This window comes from Anomaloglossus baeobatrachus, chromosome 10 (assembly GCF_048569485.1).
Source record: "Anomaloglossus baeobatrachus isolate aAnoBae1 chromosome 10, aAnoBae1.hap1, whole genome shotgun sequence".
Classification (NCBI taxonomy): Eukaryota; Metazoa; Chordata; class Amphibia; order Anura; family Aromobatidae; genus Anomaloglossus; species Anomaloglossus baeobatrachus.
In genome coordinates this window covers 87,374,038-87,399,568 of record NC_134362.1, presented here as the reverse complement: position 1 = coordinate 87,399,568, position 25,531 = coordinate 87,374,038, and positions in this window count along the sequence as shown.

Below are 25,531 nucleotides of genomic sequence, written 5' to 3'. Positions count from 1 at the left end.
CACGCAACACACACAGACCACACGGATGTGTTCTGTTGGACATGCACCGGAGAGAAGACATGTGTCTGTGAGAAAAAAACCCAAAACATTACTCACCTTCTCCTGCCCTCCTGTCTCTGCCGCTGCTGTCACTTGCTGCCGACCGCCGCTCATTATGCTAATTGAATATTCCCTTCACTGCGGCCGGAAACTGCAGCGGGGAGTCGGCAGGACTGGAGACCGAAGATCAGCACCACGGACAGCAACGCCAGGGACAGGTGAGTAGAAAGTTCCCATTCTCCGTGTGTTATCACGGATAACACATGGAGAACACACATAGCCCATAAACACGGGTCATGCGGGGCAAAACGCACCTCTGACACATCCGTGAAAGAGGCCTAAGAGGTTTTTTTACTTGTTTAATTCCCATGAAGGAAAAGCTAGATAAATTACCACTATGTGTTTTGGAGAAATGACGTGAGACAACTGAAGCTCCTACCAATGGTAAGTTTTTTGCATCGGAAATATGTTTCCTCATCCTGGTTTTCAGGGAATTCATAGTACAACCAATATACTGAAGTCTACAGGTGCTGCAGCTAATCAAATAAATCATATTTTCCGTGTTAAAATTTGTGAAAGATGCAATACTAAACTGTTTGTTGTTAGAAAATGATGAAAAAACCTTTGATTTATTAGAAAAGCCGCAGCAAATGCAAACATTAGCTCCGCATTTGATAAAACCCACAGTTTTTAACCAATTATTGGACTTCTTGTTTTGGTCAATAAACATACTAGGTGACAATAAGGACGCTAAAGTGGGTGCCTGTTTGGCTACAAACGCCACCTTGTGATTGTTCACAATATTTTTTAGAACATCATCCTGTGTTAAAAGTGGCAGATACTTTTTATAATGCTTACTATAGTGTTGTATTGCGGACTGTAATTAGTACTAAAAACCACTTTGGAATCAAATGAGTTCACTGAATGTTGCTTAGTTTCCTCTTTAAGGAGTGAATTTCTATCAATATTGATTACAATTCTTTTGGCTCTATTAAACGACCACTTAGAATATCCTCCTTTTTGCAGGTTAGTGCAGGTTTTGTCTGCTTCTATCTCAAAATCAGTATTTAGGGTACTATTTCTTTTTATTCTGGTAAGTTCCCCAACCGGAATATTTTTTCTAACATGTTTGAGGTGGTTGGACGTTGCCATAAGAATGCTGTTACTGTGTCGCCCCAGGGACATCGATGCAGCTTCAGGGACGCCACAGAGTCTTCTTCTGTAAATGGCAAACAGGTATGTCAGATTTTGTATGTGTCATGACTAGAGATGAGCGAACCGAGGTCTGGTTCGCGTTCTGTTCGGCGAACCGGTTCGGCGAACCACTCGAATCGCATAGGAAAAAATGGGAGGCAATCACAAACACATAAAAACACCTAGAAAACACCCTCAAAGGTGTCCAAAAGGTGACAAACAACTGACAACACAACACAAACACATGGGAAAGTGACAAGTACATATACTAATGCGAAAACAAAAGAGCTGGACAAGGAAAAAGAGGAGGAGACAAAGATATATGAGTATATGCAAGGGAACATCGATGCCATTACTGTGCAACTTGAGCCCTGCTCATTTTAGGCTTCCAATCTGGATAAATTGCCTGAGCTCACAACGTACGCCTTGGGGATCTTGTCATGTCCCGCAGCCAGCGTTCTCTCGGAACGTGTCCGCAGTGCTGCTGGGGGTGTGCTGACAGATAAGCACATGCGTCTGTCCACTGACAATGTGGACAGACTAACGTTCACCAAGATGAACAAGTCATGGCTCTCAGAGGACTTTTCATCCCCTTGGTCAGCCAGGGGAGGCGAAAGGCACGCATATTTTTGAGAGTGCTTCATGCAAAGCATCTTTTTCATCTTGAAAATGGGGGTCAACTGATGCCAGTCAAGTGGGGTGTGTGTGGCCTAATTAGTGGAATCGAGGGAGACTGTGGTTGGAGTCCCCTCGCTTTTGAAAAAAGAACCAAGATGAACAAGTCATGGCTCTCAGAGGACTTTTCTTCCCCTGGGTCAGCCAGGGGAGGCGAAAGGCACGCATATTTTTGAGAGTGCTTCATGCAAAGCATCTTTTTCATCTTGAAAATGGGGGTCAACTGATGCCAGTCAAGTGGGGTGTGTGTGGCCTAATTAGTGGAATCGAGGGAGACTGTGGTTGGAGTCCCCTCGCTTTTGAAAAAAGAACCAAGATGAACAAGTCATGGCTCTCAGAGGACTTTTCTTCCCCAGGGTCAGCCAGGGGAGGCGAAAGGCACGCATATTTTTGATAGTGCTTCATGCAAAGCATCTTTTTCATCTTGAAAATGGGGGTCAACTGATGCCAGTCAATTGGGGTGTGTGTGGCCCAATTAGTGGAAACGAGGGAGACTGTGGTTGGAGTCCCCTTGCTGTGTTTACATGCTTTTAGAAGGGCATGACATGGCTTAGAGGTTGACTTTCAGCATCTGCAAACTGTTGGTTACCAAAATGCTGCCTTTCCAACCTTTTTAACCGAGGATTTTCGAGACCTTATGCCCATCGCAGTGCCCCAAGAGCCGATGCCCAGGCGCCACTCCTTCTCCAACAAAGGCGTGCACGCGCTACACCAGCATGTCGCACCAAACATCACCGCTTCTTTGAGAAACTCTGTGTGACAGGGTGCATTTCACCACAGATACTTGGCCCAGTAGGCATGGACAGGGGCATTACATGTCGCTGACTGGGCAATGGGTTACTATGGTGAGAGATGGAGAAGGGTCTGCTGTACAAGTCTTGCCGTCCCCACGAGTTGTGTCAATCATTCCTCTGTATGTAGAAGTTATTACACTGCTTCTGCCTCCTCAACCTCGTGTGGGTCCTCCACCTCGGCCCAAACCCTGTGTGGTCAGGCCACCCTTCCTTGTAACTGCGCACAAGGAATACCACACACCTCCTTACTATGCTGGCAGCAGAGCTCAATGCCATCAGGCGGTCAAAGGTTTACTTTGAAATGTATGGGAAATGTGAGTCACACCGCTGAGAAGTTGTGGACGGTTAGCTCTGGAGACCGAGTTTCATCAATGGTTGTCTCCACTCAACCAGCAGCCAGGGAAGGCCGGGTGCGACAGTGATGCAAACATGGGTGTGGCCCTTCGCCGTGACAATGTGACACACATGCCTTGTGTGGCTCACGTGTTGAACCTGGTTGTCCAGCAATTTTTAAAGCACTATCCTGGCCTACATGGCCTTCTGCAATGAGCACGGTGTAACGCCTTCCTTGATCCACACACTCAGATGGGCTGTAAAGGATAAGCTAGAGGGAAGCCACTCACCAGGCAGGACCCCCAGAACCCTGGAACCCTTTAACCCCTATACAGGTATTAGGAATTACACAGGGCCCAAGGTGAACAATACCCGTGGAAGGCTGCAGTTCCAGAGAATAGCACTCAGGCAGGGTCAAAACATTAATTGAGGAACAGGAACAGAATGGGACGGCCAGGACTTAATCAGAAAACAAGCAGAGGTGAAATGCGGATTGGCCAACAAGGTACATAAACAGCAAGCAGGAAAAGTAGTCAGGTAACAAGCACACAAAATCATAAAACTGAACTGGGGGTAAAAGTAACCAGAGGTTCATAGCTATGTCTGGCAGTGGTCTGCAGACAGGATGGGCATAAAAAAGGGTGTGGTGTCTTCCCATTGGTTGTAGCTGAATGATGGTACTTCATCTGTGAGATACCCGCCACCTGCATTCAGCCAGAGATTCTGCATCTATCAAGGTAATGCAGCCCAGTGGGTGAGCATAACCTGCGTCCACCTGCGCCGCTGGCATCGACTCCTCTCCCATCATCAGCACTATGCATGAAAGGAACACGTTGTCACCTAGCGACCGGAGTACAAATTGACGGAGCGGACTCCGTTGGTGACTTAAAAGCCGTGTGCGGCAATGATGCAAACCTGGCTGCGGGCCATCGTCAGGGCAATTTGACACACGTGCCTTGTATGGCTCACGTGTTGAATCTAATTCTCCAGGAATTTTTAAAACACCATCCCGGCCTACATGGCCTTGTGCAGCGGGCACGCTTGCTATGTGCTCACTTCCATCGTTCGCACACAGCAGCTCAACAACTTTCGTCGCTACAGAAGTCTTTAGGTCTGGTGGTTAAACGCCTGAAATGCGATGTGCCGACACGCAGGAATTTGAATCTGCACATGTTGCAGCGTTTGTGCCAGCACCGCCGAACTCTGCTGCAATACGTTATGACATATAGCCTGGGCTAACTTGATCCAGAGGTGGTGCAGATCACGCTGCTGGAGTGGTGTCAGATCAAGGACCTATGCACCCTTCTACACAGTTTACAAATGTCGACGAAGATGTTTAGCACTGGCAATGCCATTCTCAACGTGACAATTCTGGTCATCTACATGATGGAGCACACTATAAGCATTATTCGGAGTCAGGTGTTGGGACAAGAGGAAGGGGAGGAAGTACAGGAGGAGTCATATGCGGAAGGGATAACAAGATCTACGAGGTCCAGATGGTCAGTGTTACGGGGGGCTGTCTGATAATAACCGAAAGGAGTATCAGACAGTCAGGGTCCACCGTGCAAAGACTTTGCTGCAGACTATGGCAGAGTGCAATACCTCTGTTAACTCACAGAAGGATCTAATAAGTAAGTAAAGCAATTCCTCCCGTACTTGGAGGGTGTGTGGAATGATCTCTGTTAATAATCACAGAGACAAAGGCAATGTGTGCGAAATGGCACCTACCTAGGTCCGCTCTTCTAGTGGTGCAAAAGAGACGAACAGCAGCGTAAGCCGCACAAAGCTCCTACCTCTGTTCGCTCCCCTAGTGTGCGAGGATACGAACAACTGCCAGACGCAGTATAAGGAACGTTACCCTAGCGGCAACGTCCACCTACGAGTAGAATCACAAGGCCCAACCAGACCATGTGCCTCAGGCACCTGCCTATGTCCGCTCCCCTAAGAGGTAAGGATACGGACAGCAGCCGAAGCTGTAAGGTATAAGAACGCTACCCTGCCGGTAGCGCTCACCTAGCATAGACAGAGGAATGCCTAGAGGAACGCGCACAGAGCGTCTACTCATATGCATGAACCAAGAGGACTGAGCACCATGCGGCGTGTGTCAGGGTCTTATATAGACTCTGTGCCTCATCCAAGATGGAGGACACCAGAGCCAATCCGCTGCCAGAACGACAGGAGTGACGTCATGCTGGCCTATCACCGAGCAAGACGTCACAAGCACATGACCAGCGACCAATCGGCATAGAAGGTGTCAGAGACATGTGACCTCGTGTCAGCGATGATGTCACCCGCACATGTGCAATGGCTCCAAGATTGGACTTAGTCTCCGGCGTTCGCACATGTGCAGTAGCAAGAAATCTGGACTTAGTCTCCAGCGCTCGCACATGTGCAGTAGCAAGAAATCTGGACTTAGTCTCCAGCGCTCGCACATGTGCAGTAGCAAGAAATCTGGACTTAGTCTCCAGCGCTCGCACATGTGCAGTAGCAAGAAATCTGGACTTAGTCTCCAGCGCTCGCACATGTGCAGTAGCAAGAAATCTGGACATAGTCTCCAGTGCTCGCAGCAACCGTAACAGTACCTCCCCCTCAAGGGCCCCCCTCCCGGCGCCGCAGGTAATAGGCAACTAAGTCGGGAGCATGGACAGCCTCCTCAGGCTCCCAAGAGCGATGTTCCGGGCCATAGCCCTCCCAATCTATCAAGAAGAACCTGCGCCCTCTAACCATCTTAGAACCAACTATGGCTCGTACCTCATAGCTAGAGCGAGAGGAATCAGAGGCAGGAGAGTGCACTTCACGAGCGTGAGGTAAAATAGCCGGCTTTAGCAGTGAGACATGGAATTTGTCATGAATCCTAAGATGGACAGGTAACTTCAATTGATAGACTACAGGATTTACCTGTCGAAGAACCTCATAAGGACCCAGGAAGCGAGGAGCAAATTTGACAGAGCTCACTCTAAGTCTCACGTGTTTTGCAGAGAACCACACAAAGTCCCATGGAGAAAAGACAGGAGCCGGGCGACGAAACCGATCGGACACCGTCTTCATACGGTCCTTAGCTGCTTGGATCGACTCTTGAGTCCGATCCCAAACCTCTCTGGCATTAGTTGCCCAGTCGGCCAGAAGAGGAGGAGGTGCAGCAGCGGGAAACGGTACCGGTACCCTAGGGTGTTGCCCATTATTGAGTACGAACGGTGTCTGCCCAGTGGCCTCAGCCAGCGAATTGTTAAGGGCAAATTCTGCCCAGGGTAGGAGGGAGGACCAGTTATCGTGGTTCTCAGCAACAAAGTGTCGAAGGTATATAATCATAGATTGATTGGTACGTTCAACCAAACCATTAGTCTCCGGATGGTATGCCGAAGAGAGATTCAACTCAATTTGCAGAAGGCTACAAAGATCTCGCCAGAAACGGGAAGTAAATTGCGGGCCTCTATCACAAATGATACGATCTGGCATCCCGTGAAGCCTAAAGACATGCTTGAGGAATAGTTTGGCTAGTACCCTGGAAGATGGGATTCTCGATAACGGTACGAGATGAACCATCCGGGAGAAATGGTCCGTAATGACCCACACAAATCTATGTCCCTGTGAACATGGAAGATCACCCACAAAGTCCATGCCTACCACCTCCCATGGTCTATCTGGCACTGGTAAAGGATGCAAGAACCCAGCCGGTCTCTGCCGTAATGGACGGTTGCGAGCACACGAGTAGCAGGAATCGACATATCTCTTGACGTGGCTGGCTAAGTGTGGCCACCAATACCACCTCTCCAGTAACTCTCGTGTCCGCCTAATACCAAAATGCCCACCCACCTTTGAGGTGTGGGCCCATGACAGTATATCATTCTGTCGATCAGGCGGAACAAAGGTCTTGCCCGGTGGGATTTGGTCTAACGTCACAGGAGAGAGCGTATGAAAAACCCTGGAGGGAAGGATAAGACGAGGTTCGTCAATCTCTTCCTGGGTAGAAAGCATAGAGCGAGACAGGGCGTCTGCCTTGTTATTCTTACTCCCAGACAAATAGTTGATGGAGAAGTGAAAGCGGGAGAAAAACAAGGACCAGCGGGCTTGGCGAGGATTCAGACGCTGAGCGGTTTGTAAGTACGTCAGATTCTTATGGTCTGTATAGACCTGGAAAGGATGTTTCGCTCCTTCCAGCAAGTGACGCCACTCCTCCAAGGCTAATCTCAAGGCGAGCAGTTCCCTATCCCCAATGGTATAGTTTCTCTCTGCCGGTGAAAAGGTTTTAGCAAAGAAGAAACACGGCCTTTTTCTACCTGCACCGTTCTTTTGATACAAGACCGCACCAGCACCCACTGAAGAGGCATCAACCTCTAAGAGGAAGGGCTTACTCTCATCGGGTCTTTGAAGAACGGGAGCAGTTGAAAAGTGTCTTTTTACTGCCTCAAAAGCCTGAGATGTCTCAGTAGACCAGGCTTTGGGATTAGCACCTTTCTTAGTCAAGGCCACCAAAGGGGCCACCAAAGTAGAAAAATGGGGTATGAACTGCCTGTAATAATTTATGAATCCTAAGAAGCGTTGCACCGCCTTCAAGGAATGAGGTTTGGACCATTGCAGGACAGCAGAGAGCTTCGCAGGATCCATAGCCAGACCCTCTTGTGAGATAATGTAACCCAAAAAAGGCAATGAGGACTGCTCGAATACACATTTCTCGAGTTTAGCAAACAATGAGTGCTCCCTTAAACGGGAAAGGACACGAACGACATCCTGACGATGAGTCTCCAGATCAGGAGAAAAAATCAGGATGTCGTCCAGATACACCACTACTGAGGATAACAGTAAATCCCTGAACACATCGTTTACGAAGTCCTGAAATACTGCGGGTGCATTACATAACCCAAAAGGCATGACGAGGTATTCATAGTGACCGTCTCGGGTGTTAAAAGCGGTCTTCCATTCGTCACCCTTTCGAATTCGTACCAAGTTATACGCACCCCGCAGATCCAACTTCGTAAAAACTTGAGCTCCTCTCAGTCTGTCAAAGAGCTCCGAAATTAAAGGTAATGGGTATTTGTTCTTTATTGTGATTGCGTTGAGACCCCTGTAATCTATGCAGGGACGCAAATCACCCTCTTTCTTCCGAACAAAGAAAAACCCAGCTCCCGCGGGAGAGACAGACTTACGAATGAACCCCTTCTCTAAGCTCTCTCTTATATAGGTCGACATGGCCTCCGACTCAGGTATCGACAGGGGGTAAACCCTGCCTTTAGGTGGAACCGAACCTGGGATAAGGTCTATGGCACAGTCATACGGCCTATGGGGTGGAAGAACCTCAGCACCCTGTTTGGAGAACACGTCAGCGAAATCCAAATAGGGTGTAGGTATGGGAGAGAGATCAGTTGATGCAACCGCAACGACCTTAGGTGGTAAGGGAAGACATCGGGACTGACATTTCAAACCCCAACTAATAATGCTGTCAGACTCCCAGTCAATGTGAGGAGCATGAGTCCGAAGCCATGGAAGACCCAGAAGGACGTCGTCTATACCCTCAGGCAAAACAAGAAAAGAAATCTCCTCTATGTGACCCTGAGACAGGGAAAGGCGCAAGGGAACTGTCCTCAATGTAATGGAGTCAGACAACATAGTTCCATTAACAACACGGACAGGAATAGGCGCCTCTAACATGATAGAGGGAATATTGTGTCCCTTTACAAATCCTGAGGACACAAAAATCCCGTCAGCTCCGGAATCCACAAAAGCCATAATAGGCCATGTATTCTCAGATAACGAGAGCTGACCTGGGATACAACACTTAGAGGGTGCAGAAGACGTCTCTAGTAACCCCCCTCTAATGGTTACTAGGCCAGGGAGTTTCCCTGACGACTAGGACACTTGTTGGCATAGTGCCCAGCCTGACGACATACGTAACATATAGGAGGACCAGACTTGCGTAGTCTGGAGAACGTATGACCTAACTCCATAGGAGTGGGAGATGTTTCAGATGCTGAGGAAGATGGTAGAGGACCCTCAACAACTGGAATAGCCCGATGCTTAGGGCGTGAGGAAGAGACCTCGAGTCTACGTTCCTTATGGCGTACATCGATCCTCGTTGCTACTGTGATCAAGTCCTCCAGAGAAGCAGGGACCTCACGAGTAGCAAGGGCATCCTTGACATAGCCTGCCAACCCTCTCCAGAAGATAGGAATCAACACCTTCTCTGGCCAATCTAGTTCTGCCACCAGAGTTCTAAAAGCAATGGCATAAGAACTAGTGGATAACGAACCCTGAGATAGATCTAACAGTCTCAGGGCCGCATCATGGGTAACCTGCGGACCCATGAATACCGCCTTAAGAGCATCAAGAAAGTCTTGATGTCTCAGAGTAACCACATCAGAGCGCTCCCATAGGGGAGTCGCCCATTCTAAGGCTTTGTCCTGAAGTAAGGAGATGATAAAGCCTACTCTGGACCTCTCCGTAGAGAAGCGAGAAGAGTTGACCTCTAGGTGTATCTGACACTGACTAATGAAACCACGACATGATCTGGCATCGCCAGAATATCTGTTTGGCAGAGCAAGTCGAGGATCATGTGCAGATGTCACCATGGTCTGAGGTTTATCCTCTATACTCTTGAGCCGTGACTCAAGTACTTGTATGTAACGGTGTAACTGCTGATATTCTGCCATAACTGCCAGACCCTTGGCTCAGTCCTAATGTTACGGGGGGCTGTCTGATAATAACCGAAAGGAGTATCAGACAGTCAGGGTCCACCGTGCAAAGACTTTGCTGCAGACTATGGCAGAGTGCAATACCTCTGTTAACTCACAGAAGGATCTAATAAGTAAGTAAAGCAATTCCTCCCGTACTTGGAGGGTGTGTGGAATGATCTCTGTTAATAATCACAGAGACAAAGGCAATGTGTGCGAAATGGCACCTACCTAGGTCCGCTCTTCTAGTGGTGCAAAAGAGACGAACAGCAGCGTAAGCCGCACAAAGCTCCTACCTCTGTTCGCTCCCCTAGTGTGCGAGGATACGAACAACTGCCAGACGCAGTATAAGGAACGTTACCCTAGCGGCAACGTCCACCTACGAGTAGAATCACAAGGCCCAACCAGACCATGTGCCTCAGGCACCTGCCTATGTCCGCTCCCCTAAGAGGTAAGGATACGGACAGCAGCCGAAGCTGTAAGGTATAAGAACGCTACCCTGCCGGTAGCGCTCACCTAGCATAGACAGAGGAATGCCTAGAGGAACGCGCACAGAGCGTCTACTCATATGCATGAACCAAGAGGACTGAGCACCATGCGGCGTGTGTCAGGGTCTTATATAGACTCTGTGCCTCATCCAAGATGGAGGACACCAGAGCCAATCCGCTGCCAGAACGACAGGAGTGACGTCATGCTGGCCTATCACCGAGCAAGACGTCACAAGCACATGACCAGCGACCAATCGGCATAGAAGGTGTCAGAGACATGTGACCTCGTGTCAGCGATGATGTCACCCGCACATGTGCAATGGCTCCAAGATTGGACTTAGTCTCCGGCGTTCGCACATGTGCAGTAGCAAGAAATCTGGACTTAGTCTCCAGCGCTCGCACATGTGCAGTAGCAAGAAATCTGGACTTAGTCTCCAGCGCTCGCACATGTGCAGTAGCAAGAAATCTGGACTTAGTCTCCAGCGCTCGCACATGTGCAGTAGCAAGAAATCTGGACATAGTCTCCAGTGCTCGCAGCAACCGTAACAGTCAGCGGCACCTAGGCGACAGTCATGGTGGGGGAGAGGGATTAACAAGGGCGCATAGTATCAGCAAAAAGTATTGAGGAAGGTGCAGGAACCCATGAAGAAATGGAGGATGAGCTGGTGATGGGCATGGAAGACTCAGCAGATGAGTGAGAGCTTGCTCACATTTCGGTTGTGCGAGGTTGGGGTGAGAGGGCAGAGGAAGAAGGCACGATTCTCACCTCTCTGCCACCAACACACCAAGGACTTGGTCCTCCTGGATGCACAAGACACATGAGCGCCTTCTTGCTGCACTACCTACAACATGACCCTCGGATTGTACGAATTCAATGTAATGCTGACTACTGGGTTGCCACACTGTTAGATCCCCGGTACAAGACAAAATTTTGCAAAATAATTCCTGCCATAGAAAGGGACGCACGTATACAGGAGTATCAGCAGAAGGTGGTACGCAATCTTAGATCTGCTTTTCCACTAAACACCAGTGCTGCACAGAGTGAATCTCAACGCTTTGTCATGGATAGGAGGAAATGGTCTTTTACTTGTCCACATCTGAGGGACCGAGGGCTGGCTGCTGTGCTTAGATGGCGTTGAGTATGGTGTCCCTGCAGAGTTGCACTTTTGGTCATATACAAAATGAGTTGAAAAAGGACAGATGCTAGTGGAAAGGGGAATAGGTGTGTTGGAAAGGGGAAAAAAGTTTTTGTCCGTGGGTTTGGTGGTTAAGCAACAGTAACATTTGCTTAAAAAACACCATCTGTTACGGTGGGACTGGCAGATTTGGATAAGGTGGTATATATGTTGCGGGCGGGGAGGACGCCGTCGCTGCTGCGCTCTCGCTAACGCTCGGGTCTGGCGCTGCTGCGGCTGCTGCTGCTGCTCGTTGGCTCGAGCGGTGTTCCGGATCCGGGGACTCGAGCGGCGCTCCTCGCTCGTGAGTGAAAGGGGTGGATGGTTTGGGGGATTTAGTCCGTGACGCCACCCACGGGTCGTGGTGAAGATGGGCACCACCACTGCTGGTGACGGGGATCCCGGGAGCGATGGTAGGGACCAGCTGGGATGTTGTTTTCCCCCTTCGTGGGTAAGGGTCGGTGGTCCCGGGGCCCAGTGATGTTGTAACAGGGAGACAGGGTCGGTGAGGTGCAGGGTTGCAGGGACAGCACGGCGCGGTGCCGGATGGCCCGGGTGTACTCACTCAGCAAAAAAGGTACAAAGTCCTTGGTAAACCAAACGGCTGGATGGATGGGTCCTGCAGCCAGCTGCAGTGCTTCTCCCCGGACAGGTGATGGCGGCTATCTTTCCCTGCACCTTAATGTTCTCTTTCTGACTACTATGGATTCCTAACGGTAGTCCGCTCCCCGGTGTATGGGTACTGAAGGAGCCCGTTTGCCCGCAGACGCTGGCCCTTGGGTCTCTAGCCTTAGGCGGTAGCTGTATACCCTCACAGTGTGGGCTGTTGCCTTCAATCGGGACTTTTGCTGTTGTGAAACCCCTGGGGTTCCAGTTACATTCGGATCTGACTATTGTCGGCGGCTCTAAGCCTGGTCGGGGTCCGATGGCCCTGCCTGTGTGTGCTGGCTTCGCTTCCGTCGCCCATCCCCGGTCCTACGGTTCCGCGTTGCTCCACCACTCCTGCAGACGGCCACCACCATCTGCCAACCTTGCTGTCAGTGCCTGGGCCACAAACCCAGACACCCAAGTGCTTGCTCCTCTCACTTCTCAAACTCCTAAACTGTTCTTCCACTTTTCCCGCCTCCAGGCCTGTGAACTCCTCGGTGGGTGGGGCCAACAGCTTGGCTCCGACCCACCTGGTGTGGACATCAGACACTGGATGGAGGCAACAAGGGTTTTTGTTTGGCTGGTGTCCCTGTCTAATGGGGGGTGGGGGTGTTTGTGTGTTATCTGTGATGACCTGGCTAGGCCAGGGCGCCACATATACTATGTTACCGTTATATAACGAAAATTATTAAGAAAAGAAAGAGAAAGGTATATATCCCCATCAGCAGTCAGTGTCCACCGTGCTCCCAGATGAAAAAGGAGAGGTTGGCAACTGGAAGGTTAGGTTGAGGATACAGAGCTGTGTGGCTATGTAACATAGTAGCCTGAACCACAGGGTCCACATGCCCACCCAGCCCAGGAACTCCCTGTTAACAACACAGGGGCCATTGAGTACGCTGACCGTGTGCGTAGGGGCCACACCTGTGGACAGCAGGCGCATCAGCAGCAGCAGGCCTGTTAATGCCACTGGGCTGCACAAGCAGGACTGGTAGGACAGGAGCTAGTCTTAACCGTTGTGCGTTACCAACTGTGGTGGCGGCCTGCATCGACGCCCTATCCTTGCCTACCTTTGGCCTAAAGCCGCAATGGGTTCAACACATGGAAGTGTGCTCTTTCGGAGCATAATAGAAGACTGCGCACCTCCTTGTTGGCTCCAGCCCCTTTTATAACCTGGGTCCGCCCCAAACCAGGGTGGACCACAATGCACCTCCTGGAGACAAAAACAGAGTGACACATCATGAGTGGCATAACTAGCATCCTATTTGGAACCGCAACTTCAATGATGACCTCATGGCTGCCACGACCCAAACACCTCACCAGTCATCATCTGACCATCAATAATGAGGTGACAAGTCATAGGGGCGGGCCTCTGCAAGCCATTTGGGAGTGGCCTGGCCACATCGTCAGGACACCTGATGCCCTGTGGTCTATATGGGACCCCAACATCAGGGGCAGGGCCAAAGAGTTCATTACCGGACCTAGTCTCTGATGCAGTAAGTGCCTGAGCATGCTCAGTAGCATGAAATACAGTCTCCGAAAAAAGACTATCAGCTTTAGCATGGTGTCTAGGCACAACACAGGACTTAGACCCGGCACGGAGTGCAAGTACCTGTGCAAAGAGGCTTTTCGCACTAAGTGTGGGATCATGCGCTGTAGCCCGAAATGAAGACTTAGCCTTAGGAATGGCACAGTCAGGCTGAGCATACTCACTAGGTGAAACACTGGAGTTAGGCTGCGGCTGGGGTAAAACGGCACTCACATGCACACTAGCCGCCTCTCCACACCTAGACGTGGAGGAGAAAGCAGCCAGCTGGACAACCCGAGGCACAGCCCTAAATGGCAGCTGATGCCTGGGCGCAACTGAAACCGCAGCAGGCTGCTTGCATTTAAGGCGGCACCGTTTTGTAACAACAAATACTATCCAAAAGAACAAGTGTACTTCTTCCCATGGATAATCTGATATGATCCCTTTTTTCACTGACACGACCATTGCTAACAAATGTAGATGAGGTCAAAACAGCAGCTGCTTCTATGGATCTCAAGTGCTTCATAAAGTGGCCTCTCCTCCACCTCAAGTTCATGATCCCAAATACTCCATTCCTCTGTGGTGTCAACCCAATCGCACTTGCTTCCTAACAGCTCTCAAGTTTCCACCAGCCCTGCTGAGTATGGGGTAACAGAGATGTTTGAGTCTGCATAGCTGTTCAGTCACACTATAGCCTGGGAATCAGAGGTCTGCTCCAAAGCTGCAGTGAGTACAGACAAGGAAGTTACTATTATTTTTATTATTATTGACTTATAGAGCACCATTGATTCCATGGTGCTGTACATGAGAAGGGGGTTACATACAGAATACATATACAAGTAACTATAGACAGACTGGTACAGAAGGAACAGGGCCCTGCCCTTGCGGGATTACATTCTAAAGGATTTTTGGGAGGAGACAGTAGGAGTGGTGTAGGTTGAGCATCAGGTACGTATGGTGGTGGTGTCATTGAAGGTTATAGTCATTTCTGAACAGATGAGTTTTCAGATTCAGTTTGAAGCTTGCGGGTGTAGCAGATAATCTGACGTGTTGAGGTAGCGAGTTCCATGAGACAGGGGAAATGATCTGCGCAGATGGCCAGAAGCTTTGTGAGTGGGATCCAGGCCCCGATGAAGAAGGGGCTGAGCCTAATCTACACCCTCATTTCCAAAAAGTAAATCCTCCTGGTGGAGACAATGGGGAACATGATGAGGAGCACAGATACCTGATTGGAATGACAACTTTACTATTCGGTCAGGGAAGGAAGAGGTTGTCTCGGAGGACTCAGGACGAGGGGAATGAAAACATACAGGGTGATTGATGAGGTTGGAGACCACACTTACTGTCAAACCAAAGTCAGCCAGTCGATAAGGTCAGCAGAGGAGGTGGAGGAGGATGCTACTGACGACGAGGTTACGTTGCGTCTTCCTGGCAAGAGATAAAGTACTGGAAGCACGTCAACAACTGAATCCTGGGCCACAACTTTGACTCTGAGCAGAAGTCGTGTTGGCTATGCAGGTCGCATGGGCTGTAAGCCTTGCTTAGCCTGTGAATTTTTGGACATCGCAAAGGATCACCCAAGTCATGGAATCTGTAAGATTTGTCAACAATCTGTAAGTAGAAGGCAAAAACTCACACCCATTGTTGCAGACTACACACAAGGGGCTGCTGTTTTTTTGGATCTGCCTTTGTTTGGTCACTATAGCAATATCAAATTGCTCTTCGGGTGTGGACTTGGAGATGCTGTCTATGAACAGAAGGAAAAGCTAAAGGTGTGTGTTACAGCAAGGAGCCACTGTGGAAACACTTCGTTCAATTGTGAGGGGAGTCATGTTGTACTTTGATGATGAGCACCGTAACGCCAGTGAGCAGCATCCTGTGCCACAGACCAACATTCTTACGGTGCTGTCTATACTGTTTACCGTGAGAGGAGAATAAAGTCTGTATTTCTGGCAACTGGACATCACAGTACCCGGGTACGGTAGGCTGTGCCCAGACAATAATGCGGGCACGCAACACTTTGTTTTATTAGTAAAACACATATCTGTTCTGGGTAGGCCGACTATATAGACAATAAGACTTGCTGCCTCTGCACTGTCAAATTGTCACGTAAAGTTTAAATCATAGAGGGACAGCGACACATGTTTGCATTGACTGTTGCTTTTCAAGATTTCTATGACTGTGTTGCAGAGCTTTGTGGTTCGCATTTACACTGTTATCATCTGCCTTATCTGTGAGGCTTCAGCTAACAAGGGTATTCAGGGGGGGGGTAATGTGTTTTGTCTATGTTTAGGTAGATAACTTGGAAGCTCTTGTGATGTGCCACTGGTAAGTCATGTTCGCACACACACACACACAAACACACAATTACTGCTACGCAGAGGGATTAGCAGGTAGTAGGCAACAGAATAGATTGTTCAATTATTTCAATTGTATGCATAGTTCTTATTGTTTGTTTTGGTAAATTTAAACAATCATTTATCAACCCAACTGCCTAGAGTCCTTTTCCTGTTGCCTGGTTTTGCTGCATACTGGGGAGCCCACCCTGTACACGACTTAAAATGAAGCATAAGTTGCAATGTGAATTTCACTGCGCTACAATGCGGCCTAGCGTGCCTGTGCAACCACCGCCTGCCCCATCAAGTGCATCTGCGTGCTCTTCATCCTCTGTGACTGTGGGGACAGCAGTCACAGATGGCTTTTCACACTGAACTTCCACCCCTATACCCGCAACAGGGAGTGTGATTGGCAGGTCATCACTTGTTTTGGAAGTGGAAACAGATGGTATTGTTGAGCTGTCAAACATCGAGAGAACCACCATTGGATGCAGGCTACATTATATCCACGCCTGCACCTTCGTCACAGATTGGCTGGACTACCTGCAGTTAATAATTGCGTTCCAGAAATGGAAATGAGTGTAGAATGCACATGTGCTGTACCTTGCTTGGCAGCAAAGGAACACTAACTTAGTATTCCAGACAGAAAAAGTGTCAGCTCTTTGGGCAAATAAAATTGCATGGCAAAATTGGGGAGGTGGGTACAGTGCCCGGGTTCTGTGGGTCAGTGGACAGGAAATGGTTAGTCACTTAGTATTCCAGACACTTTTAGGATGGCAGAAAAAGAGTCAGCTCTTTGGGCAAATTAAATAGCGTGGCAAAAGTGGACAGGTGGGTACAGTGGCCGTGTTCTGTGGGTACAGTAAAGGAAGCCTCACTTTTTATCCCTCCTAATGATCAAATGCAGCAAGGAATTCCCTGAGTTTGCTATAAAATTAGAGTAGCAAAATGTGCATGAGGGTAGAATGCAGAGGTGCTTGAGATTGTTTGGCACAAGTGGAACAATAATGGAGTACAACAGCCACTTTTTGGATGCCACTAAGTTGCAGCATTTTTTTGCTATTATTATAGCTTATTAAAAACAGAGCAGGAGGGTGTAATGCAGAGGTTCTAGAAATAGCTTGGCACCATTGGGGCACAAATAGAGTACAACAGCCACTTTTTGTATGCCACTAAGTTGCAACATTTTTTGCTATTATTATAGCTTTAAAAAACAGAGCAGAAGGGTGTAATGCAGAGGTGCTGTAAATAGCTTGGCACCATTGGGGCACAAATGGAGTACAACAGCCACTTTTTGGATGCCACTAAAATGCAGCATTTTTTGTTATTATTATAGCTTTTAAAAACAGAGCAGGAGGATGTAATGCAGAGGTGCTGTAAATAGCTTGGCACCATTGGGGCACAAATGGAGTACAACAGCCACATTTTGTATGCCACTAAGTTGCAGCATTTTTTGCTATTAATATAGCTTTTAAAAACAGAGCAGGAGGGTGTAATGCAGAGGTGCTGTAAATAGCTTGGCACCAGTGGGGCACAAATGGAGTACAACAGCCACTTTTTGGATGCCACTAAGTTGCAGCATTTTTTGCTATTATTATAGCTTTTAAAAACAGAGCAGGAGGGTGTAATGCAGAGGTGCTGTAAGTAGCTAACAGTTTGGCACAAATGGAGTACAATAGCCACTTTTTGTATGCCACTAAGTTGCAGCATTTTTTGTTATTATTATAGCTTTTAAAAACAGTGCAGGAGGGTGTAATGCAGAGGTGCTGAAATAGCTTGGCACCATTGGGGCACAAATAGAGTACAACAGCCACTTTTTGGATGCCACTTAGTTGCAGCATTTTTTGCTATTATTATAGCTTTTCAAATCAGAGCAGGAGGGTGTAATGCAGAGGTGCTGTAAATAGCTTGGCACTATTGGGGCACAAATGGAGTACAACAGCCACTTTTTGTATGCCACTAAGTTGCAGCATTTTTTGCTATTAATATAGTTTTTAAAAACAGAGCAGGAGGGTGTAATGCAGAGGTGCTGTAAATAGCTTGGCACCAGTGGGGCACAAATGGAGTACAACAGCCACTTTTTGGATGCCACTAAGTTGCAGCATTTTTGCTATAATTATAGCTTTTAAAAACAGAGCAGGAGGGTGTAATGCAGAGGTGCTGTTTATAGCTTGGCAACAGTGGGGCACAAATGGAGTACAATAGCCACTTTTTGGATGCCATTAAGTTGCAGCATTTTTTGTTATTATTATAGCTTTTAAAAACAGAGCAGGAGGGTGTAATGCAGAGGTGCTGAAATAGCTTGGCACCATTGGGGCACAAATAGAGTACAACAGCCAATTTTTGGATGCCACTTAGTTGCAGCATTTTTTGCTATTATTATAGCTTTTAAAATCAGAGCAGGAGGGTGTAATGCAGAGGTGCTGTAAATAGCTTGGCACTAGTGGGGCACAAATGGAGTACAACAGCCACTTTTTGTATGCCACTAAGTTGCAGCATTTTTTGCTATTAATATAGTTTTTAAAAACAGAGCAGGAGGGTGTAATGCAGAGGTGCTGTAAATAGCTTGGCACCAGTGGGGCACAAATGGAGTACAACAGCCACTTTTTGGATGCCACTAAGTTGCAGCATTTTTGCTATTATTATAGCTTTTAAAAACAGAGCAGGAGGGTGTAATGCAGAGGTGCTGTAAATAGCTTGGCAACAGTGGGGCACAAATGGAGTACAATAACCACTTTTTGGATGCCACTAAGTTGCAGCATTTTTTGCTATTATTATAGCTTATTAAAAACAGAGCAGGAGGGTGTAATGCAGAGGTGCTAGAAATAGCTTGGCACCATTGGGGCACAAACGGAGTACAACAGCCACTTTTTGGATGCCACTAAGTTGCAGCATTTTTTGCTATTATTATAGCTTTTGAAAACAGAGCAGGAGGGTGTAATGTAGAGGTGCTGTAAATAGCTTGGCACCATTGGGGCACAAATGGAGTACAACAGCCACTTTTTGTATGCCACTAAGTTTCAGTATTTTTTGCTATTATTATAGCTTTTAAAAACAGAGCAGGAGGGTGTAATGCAGAGGTGCTAGATATAGCTTGGCACCATTGGGGCACAAATGGAGTACAACAGCCACTTTTTGTATGCCACTAAGTTTCAGTATTTTTTGCTATTATTATAGCTTTTAAAAACAGAGCAGGAGGGTGTAATGCAGAGGTGCTAGATATAGCTTGGCACCATTGGGGCACAAATGGAGTACAACAGCCACTTTTTGTATGCCACTAAGTTGCAGCATTTTTTACTATTATTATAGCTTTTAAAAACAGAGCAGGAGGGTGTAATGCAGAGGTGCTAGAAATAGCTTGGCGACAGTGGGGCACAAATGGAGTACAACAGCCACTTTTTGTATGCCACTAAGTTGCAGCATTTTTTTGCTATTATTATAGCTTATTAAAAGCAGAACAGGAGGGTGTAATGCAGAGGTGCTAGAAATAGCTTGGCACCATTAGGGCACAAATGGAGTACAACAGCCACTTTTTGTATGCCACTAAGTTGCAGCATTTTTGGCTATTATTATAGCTTATTAAAAACAGAGCAGGAGGGTGTAATGCAGAGGTGCTGTAAATAGCTTGGCGCCAGTGGGGCACAAATGGAGTACAGATGCCACTAAGTTTCCTCAGTGTTTGCTAGTATAATGGCTTAGTAACAATGAGCTTGAGTGTGCAATGCAGAGGTGCTGCAAATATCTTTGCACCAGTGGGACACTAATGAAGTCCAACAGCTACTTTTAGGATGCCACTAAGTTTCCTCAGTGTTTGCTAATATAATGGCTTTGTAACAATTATTTTTTTTTTAACACCAAGTACTTCCACCAGCTCAGAGGTACAGCTATGAGGAGCCCCTGTGCCCCCAGCTATGCTAATCTATACCTGGGCTGGTGGGAGGAAACGGTAGTTTTTTGGGGGGAGGATGGGGAATCTCATCAATGTATCGGACTTTGGGTCCGGTACATTGATGACATCCTCATCCTCTGGACAGGGTCTATTTTTGAGATTGAACAATTTGTTGGAGGCCTCAACAACAACTCCTTGGGTCTAAGATTCACCCACACCTGTGATCGGAATTCCATCACCTTTTTGGACTTGGTAATACTAAAAGATGAGGGGGGTAAAATCCATACCCTTACTCATCGTAAACCAACAGCGACTAACTCCCTATTGAAGTGGGACAGCCACTTTTTGGATGCCACTAAGTTGCAGCATTTTTTGTTATTATTATAGCTTTTAAAAACAGAGCAGGAGGATGTAATGCAGAGGTGCTGAAATAGCTTGGCACCATTGGGGCACAAATAGAGTACAACAGCTACTTTTTAGATGCCACTAAGTTGCAGCATTTTTTGCTATTAATATAGCTTTTAAAAAAAGAGCAGGAGGGTGTAATGCAGAGGTGCTGTAAATAGCTTGGCACCAGTGGGGCACAAATGGAGTACAATAGCCACTTTTTGTATGCCACTAAGTTGCAGCATTTTTTGTTATTATTATAGCTTTTAAAAACAGAGCAGGAGGGTGTAATGCATAGGTGCTGAAATAGCTTGGCACCATTGGGGCACAAATAGAGTACAACAGCCACTTTTTGGATGCCACTAAGTTGCAGCATTTTTTGTTATTATTATAGCTTTTAAAATCAGAGCAGGAGGGTGTAATGCAAGTTGCTGTAAATAGCTTGACACTATTGGGGCACAAATGGAGTACAACAGCCACTTTTTGTATGCCACTAAGTTGCAGCATTTTTTGCTATTAATATAGTTTTTAAAAACAGAGCAGGAGGGTGTAATGCAGAGGTGCTGTAAATAGCTTGGCAACAGTGGGGCACAAATGGAGTACAATAGCCCCTTTTTGGATGCCACTAAGTTGCAGCATTTTTTGCTATTATTATAGCTTATTAAAAGCAGAGCAGGAGGGTGTAATGCAGAGGTGCTAGAAATAGCTTGGCACCATTGGGGCACAAATGGACTACAACAGCCACTTTTTGGATGCCACTAAGTTGCAGCATTTTTTGCTATTATTATAGCTTTTGAAAACAGAGCAGGAGGGTGTAATGCAGAGGTGCTGTAAATAGCTTGGCACCATTGGGGCACAAATGGAGTACAACAGCCACTTTTTGGATGCCACTAAGTTTCAGCATTTTTTGCTATTATTATAGCTTTTAAAAACAGAGCAGGAGGGTGTAATGCAGAGGTGCTAGAAATAGCTTGGCAACAGTGGGGCACAAATGGAGTACAACAGCCACTTTTTGTATGCCACTAAGTTGCAGCATTTTTTTGCTATTATTATAGCTTATTAAAAGCAGAACAGGAGGGTGTAATGCAGAGGTGCTAGAAATAGCTTGGCACCATTGGGGCACAAATGGAGTACCACAGCCACTTTTTGTATGCCACTAAGTTGCAGCATTTTTGGCTATTATTATAGCTTATTAAAAACAGAGCAGGAGGGTGTAATGCAGAGGTGCTGTAAATAGCTTGGCACCAGTGGGGCACAAATGGAGTACAGATGCCACTAAGTTTCCTCAGTGTTTGCTAGTATAATGGCTTAGTAACAATGAGCTTGAGTGTGCAATGCAGAGGTGCTGCAAATATCTTTGCACCAGTGGGACACTAATGAAGTCCAACAGCCACTTTTAGGATGCCACTAAGTTTCCTCAGTGTTTGCTAATATAATGGCTTTGTAACAATTATTTTTTATTTAACACCAAGTACTTCCACCAGCTCAGAGGTACAGCTATGGGGAGCCCCTGTGCCCCCAGCTATGCTAATCTATACCTGGGCTGGTGGGAGGAAATGGTAGTTTTTGGGGGGGAGGATGGGGAATCTCATCAATATATCGGACTTTGGGTCCGGTACATTGATGACATCCTCATCCTCTGGACAGGGTCTATTTTTGAGTTTGAACAATTTGTTGGAGGCCTCAACAACAACTCCTTGGGTCTAAGATTCACCCACACCTGTGATCGCAATTCCATCACCTTTTTGGACTTGGTAATACTAAAAGATGAGGGGGGTAAAATCCATACCCTTACTCATCGTAAACCAACAGCGACTAACTCCCTATTGAAGTTGGACAGTCATCATCCCCTTCCCCTTAGGCAAGGCATTCCAAAGGGGCAGTTTCTGAGGATACGCGGAAACTGCTCAAAGGAGGAAGATTTTAAGACACAGGCCTCGGACCTCTTTGGTTCATTTTTAGATCGTGGGTATCCCAAACAGATCATACAACAGTCATATGCCTATGTCAAGAACAATAATAGACATAGTCTTATGGCTCCTAGGATGCGTGAAAGTGATTCCAACATTACACGTATTATTGGTTCATATGATATACAATCTGAACGGGTCTTTTCAGTGATTAAGAAACACTGGAAGATCCTGAGGGCTGACCCTGATTTGGTAAAATACATTACAAAATCTCCCAGTATCACCTATAGATGGGGTCGCACCCTGGGTGATAGACTTATGCACAGCATGTACCAAGGGCCCAGACCACAAGGAACCTGGCTGGATAGACGTATTTGTGAGATGTTTCGCTGTGGCAATTGTAAATATTGTGGTTCTATGGAACAATGTAAGAGGGTGATCAGTGCAGCCATGGGTAGAATCTTCTTTTTACGTGATTTCAGTAATTGCAAAACCTCCGAAGTTGTCTATAGGGCTACTTGCACGTGTCCTATGGATTACATCGGCAAGACCCTGAGAGAACTCTGGAGGCGGGTGGGCGAACACCTCTCGGACATTCGGAATGGACGAGACACACCAATTTCTCGTCACATCAACACGGTCCATCGTGGAGACATAGCTCATGTTCGGTTCTCTGTATTGGAGGTGGTCAGACCTAGCCCTAGGTGAGGTGACTTTGATAGAGTATTATTACAAAAAGAATCAGCATGGATATTTAAAATGGGATCTTTGACCCCGGGAGGGCTTAACGAACAGCTTTCCTTTAGCTGCTTCCTTCCCACTTAGCCTTGAGAGGTACCCTAAATTGTTCTGTATAATCCATTATGCCTTACTTTGGAAGACCCTTTCCCTTTCTGGAGGGATGGACCATATTGATGGCCAATATCTATATAATTTTGTTTTTGCCCTTTGGGATCTCCTGCTTCAGATATACCCTCCCAATGGAAACATGGGGGAAATACCTGTTTGCATTTATGGTATCCTTTGTACACCCTTTTGTTAGGGTTTATTTAATAATGTATGCAATATTGCTTACTATTATTTAATCTATTATATCTATCTATTTATGTGGTTAGCGTTGTCAGTGGGGGCCTCATCTAGTACGGCGCTTATATCATTAAGTACCTGCTCCAACTAGCGTAGTATCGTAGCGGTACTTGCAATATATAATACAAAACACTAAGTATCACCTCTACACTACTGCGCACGCGCGGGAATACCTCCCTCTGTTTTATCATGGGATTTCCATTCAACAGAGACTCCGTAGTATCTGAGGTCCCGCGCATGCGCTGTGATGCTGTTACTTACTGGCTGGCTGTGGCACTGCTAGGCTTCCGTCCATGCGTGCGCGCTGCCTTTGAGGTTTTGGGCATGCGCTTTTGCGATGTGAACGGAGGCGCACTATTGCCCTGACTGTTAGCGCTGTTGAGCTTCCGTCCACGCGTGCGCATTGCCTGTAATGTATTGGGCATGCGCATTTGCGGTGGTGACGGAAATGACATAAGTGCCCTGATTGTTCACAGCTGACTATGGGAATGTGGGCTATTTAAACCCCATGTCGATATGCAGCTCCATGACGCCTCTCTGGATTGTGGCAGCATCATCTTTTCAGCATTGCCTGTCTTGCTATGGATCCTCTCTGACAGGCGCCTTGGACCTGCATATCTGATACCATATCTCTTTGGGCAAGTACTTTTATATCTTTGGGTTTTTCTATTTTTCATACCATATGTGGGGCGGTTTTTAACTCTGTATCTTAGATCTATTATATTTTCAATTTGTTGCTGATAGAATGCTTTTATCTTATAGCCTCCTGATGAACCACATGTCTTTTATGTGGGGAAAAGCGTCGAGGTGGAGACTGTTTGTTTATCATTGAAATTGATGGCTCACTCCTATTAAAAGGGACACTTGGAGAGCACCAGTATATACTTACCTGGACCTATATGGACTGAAATTCCCTTAATGCCTTTCATACTGTGTGGCGCTGCCTGAATAACCGAATCACGGCCCCTAAGTTAAGTGCTGGGCTCTGATGTGATCTCTTATATGTGAACCCTCACGTTTGACAAATATCTATGTTTATCTTTCAATTTGTCTTGGACTATGTCTACATTCAAGCGACCTAATTGGTCACTATATTTATATTGTACACTGGTGGTGTGATATTTTTATATCTTAATAAAGATTGTTATTTGGGAATAATTGAACTAAATACTTTGTAACAATGAGCTTGAGTGTGCAATGCAGAGGTGCTGCAAATAGCTTTGCACCAGTGGGACACTAATGAAGTCCAACAGCCACTTTTAGGATGCCACTAAGTTTCCTCAGTGTTTGCTAGTATAATGGCTTAGTAACAATGAGCTTGAGTGTGCAAAGAGCAGGAGGGTACAGTGGCCGGGTTGTGGGTCAGTGTAGAGGAAAGGAAGCCTCACTTTCTATCCCTCCTAATGTTGAAATGCAGCGAGGAAGTCCCTGACTTTAGCTACACAGATGCGGTTATCTGTAGCTGTTAAAATCTGTTTCCACGGACCTGACTGTCACCTATGGCTCTGAGCCTGCTGTAATTAACCCTTACAAGGGCTGAAAGAAACTTCTATCCCTATTCTGTATAGCGCTGTGTGTAGAGCGTACACAGCATTATCAGCGACAGGAGCTGCGCCAGCGGTGACTGACACTCAGGCGCAGAAGGCAGATAATGGCGTCCTGACGAACAGATACCCGTTTTATAATGCAGGGACATGTGACATGGACATCCTATCACACATGCCGTTGCTTCTCTGGCTAAAAGTCCACTTAGCTGTGTGTGTGTCTGGGATTGGCTGACATGCTGGCCCACCCCACTACACGCGCGCTTAGGGAAGGAAGAACAGAAAAAAAATATGGCGATCGCCATAACGCGCTGTCCCCGCACACTATACGCTGAAATTTCTTAATAGTGTGAGTCACAGAGTGACTTACACTATTACAGCGAAAAGCCAGCTAGTAATTAGCTTGGCTTTTTGCTGCTAGAACCGTTCTCGAATGTAACTAGAACTATCGAGCTTTTAGCAAAAAGCTCGAGTTCTAGTTCGATCTAGAACAGCCCCCAAAAATCACTGGAACCGCGAACTGGAGAACCACGAACCACGAACCACGCTCAACTCTAGTCGTGACTAGAGATGAGCGAACCGGTCCCGGTTCGGCTCGAGGTCGGTTCGCCGAACGGAGGTCCCGTTCGAGTTCGGTTCGTCGAACGTTCGACGAACCGAACTCGAACCGCATAGGAAACAATGGCAGGCATTCACAAACACATAAAAACACCTAGAAAACACCCTCAAAGGTGTCCAAAAGGTGACAAACAACTCACAACACAACACAAACACATGGGAAAGTGACAAGGACATATACTCATGAGAAAACAAAAGAGCAGGACAAGGAAAAAGAGGAGGAGA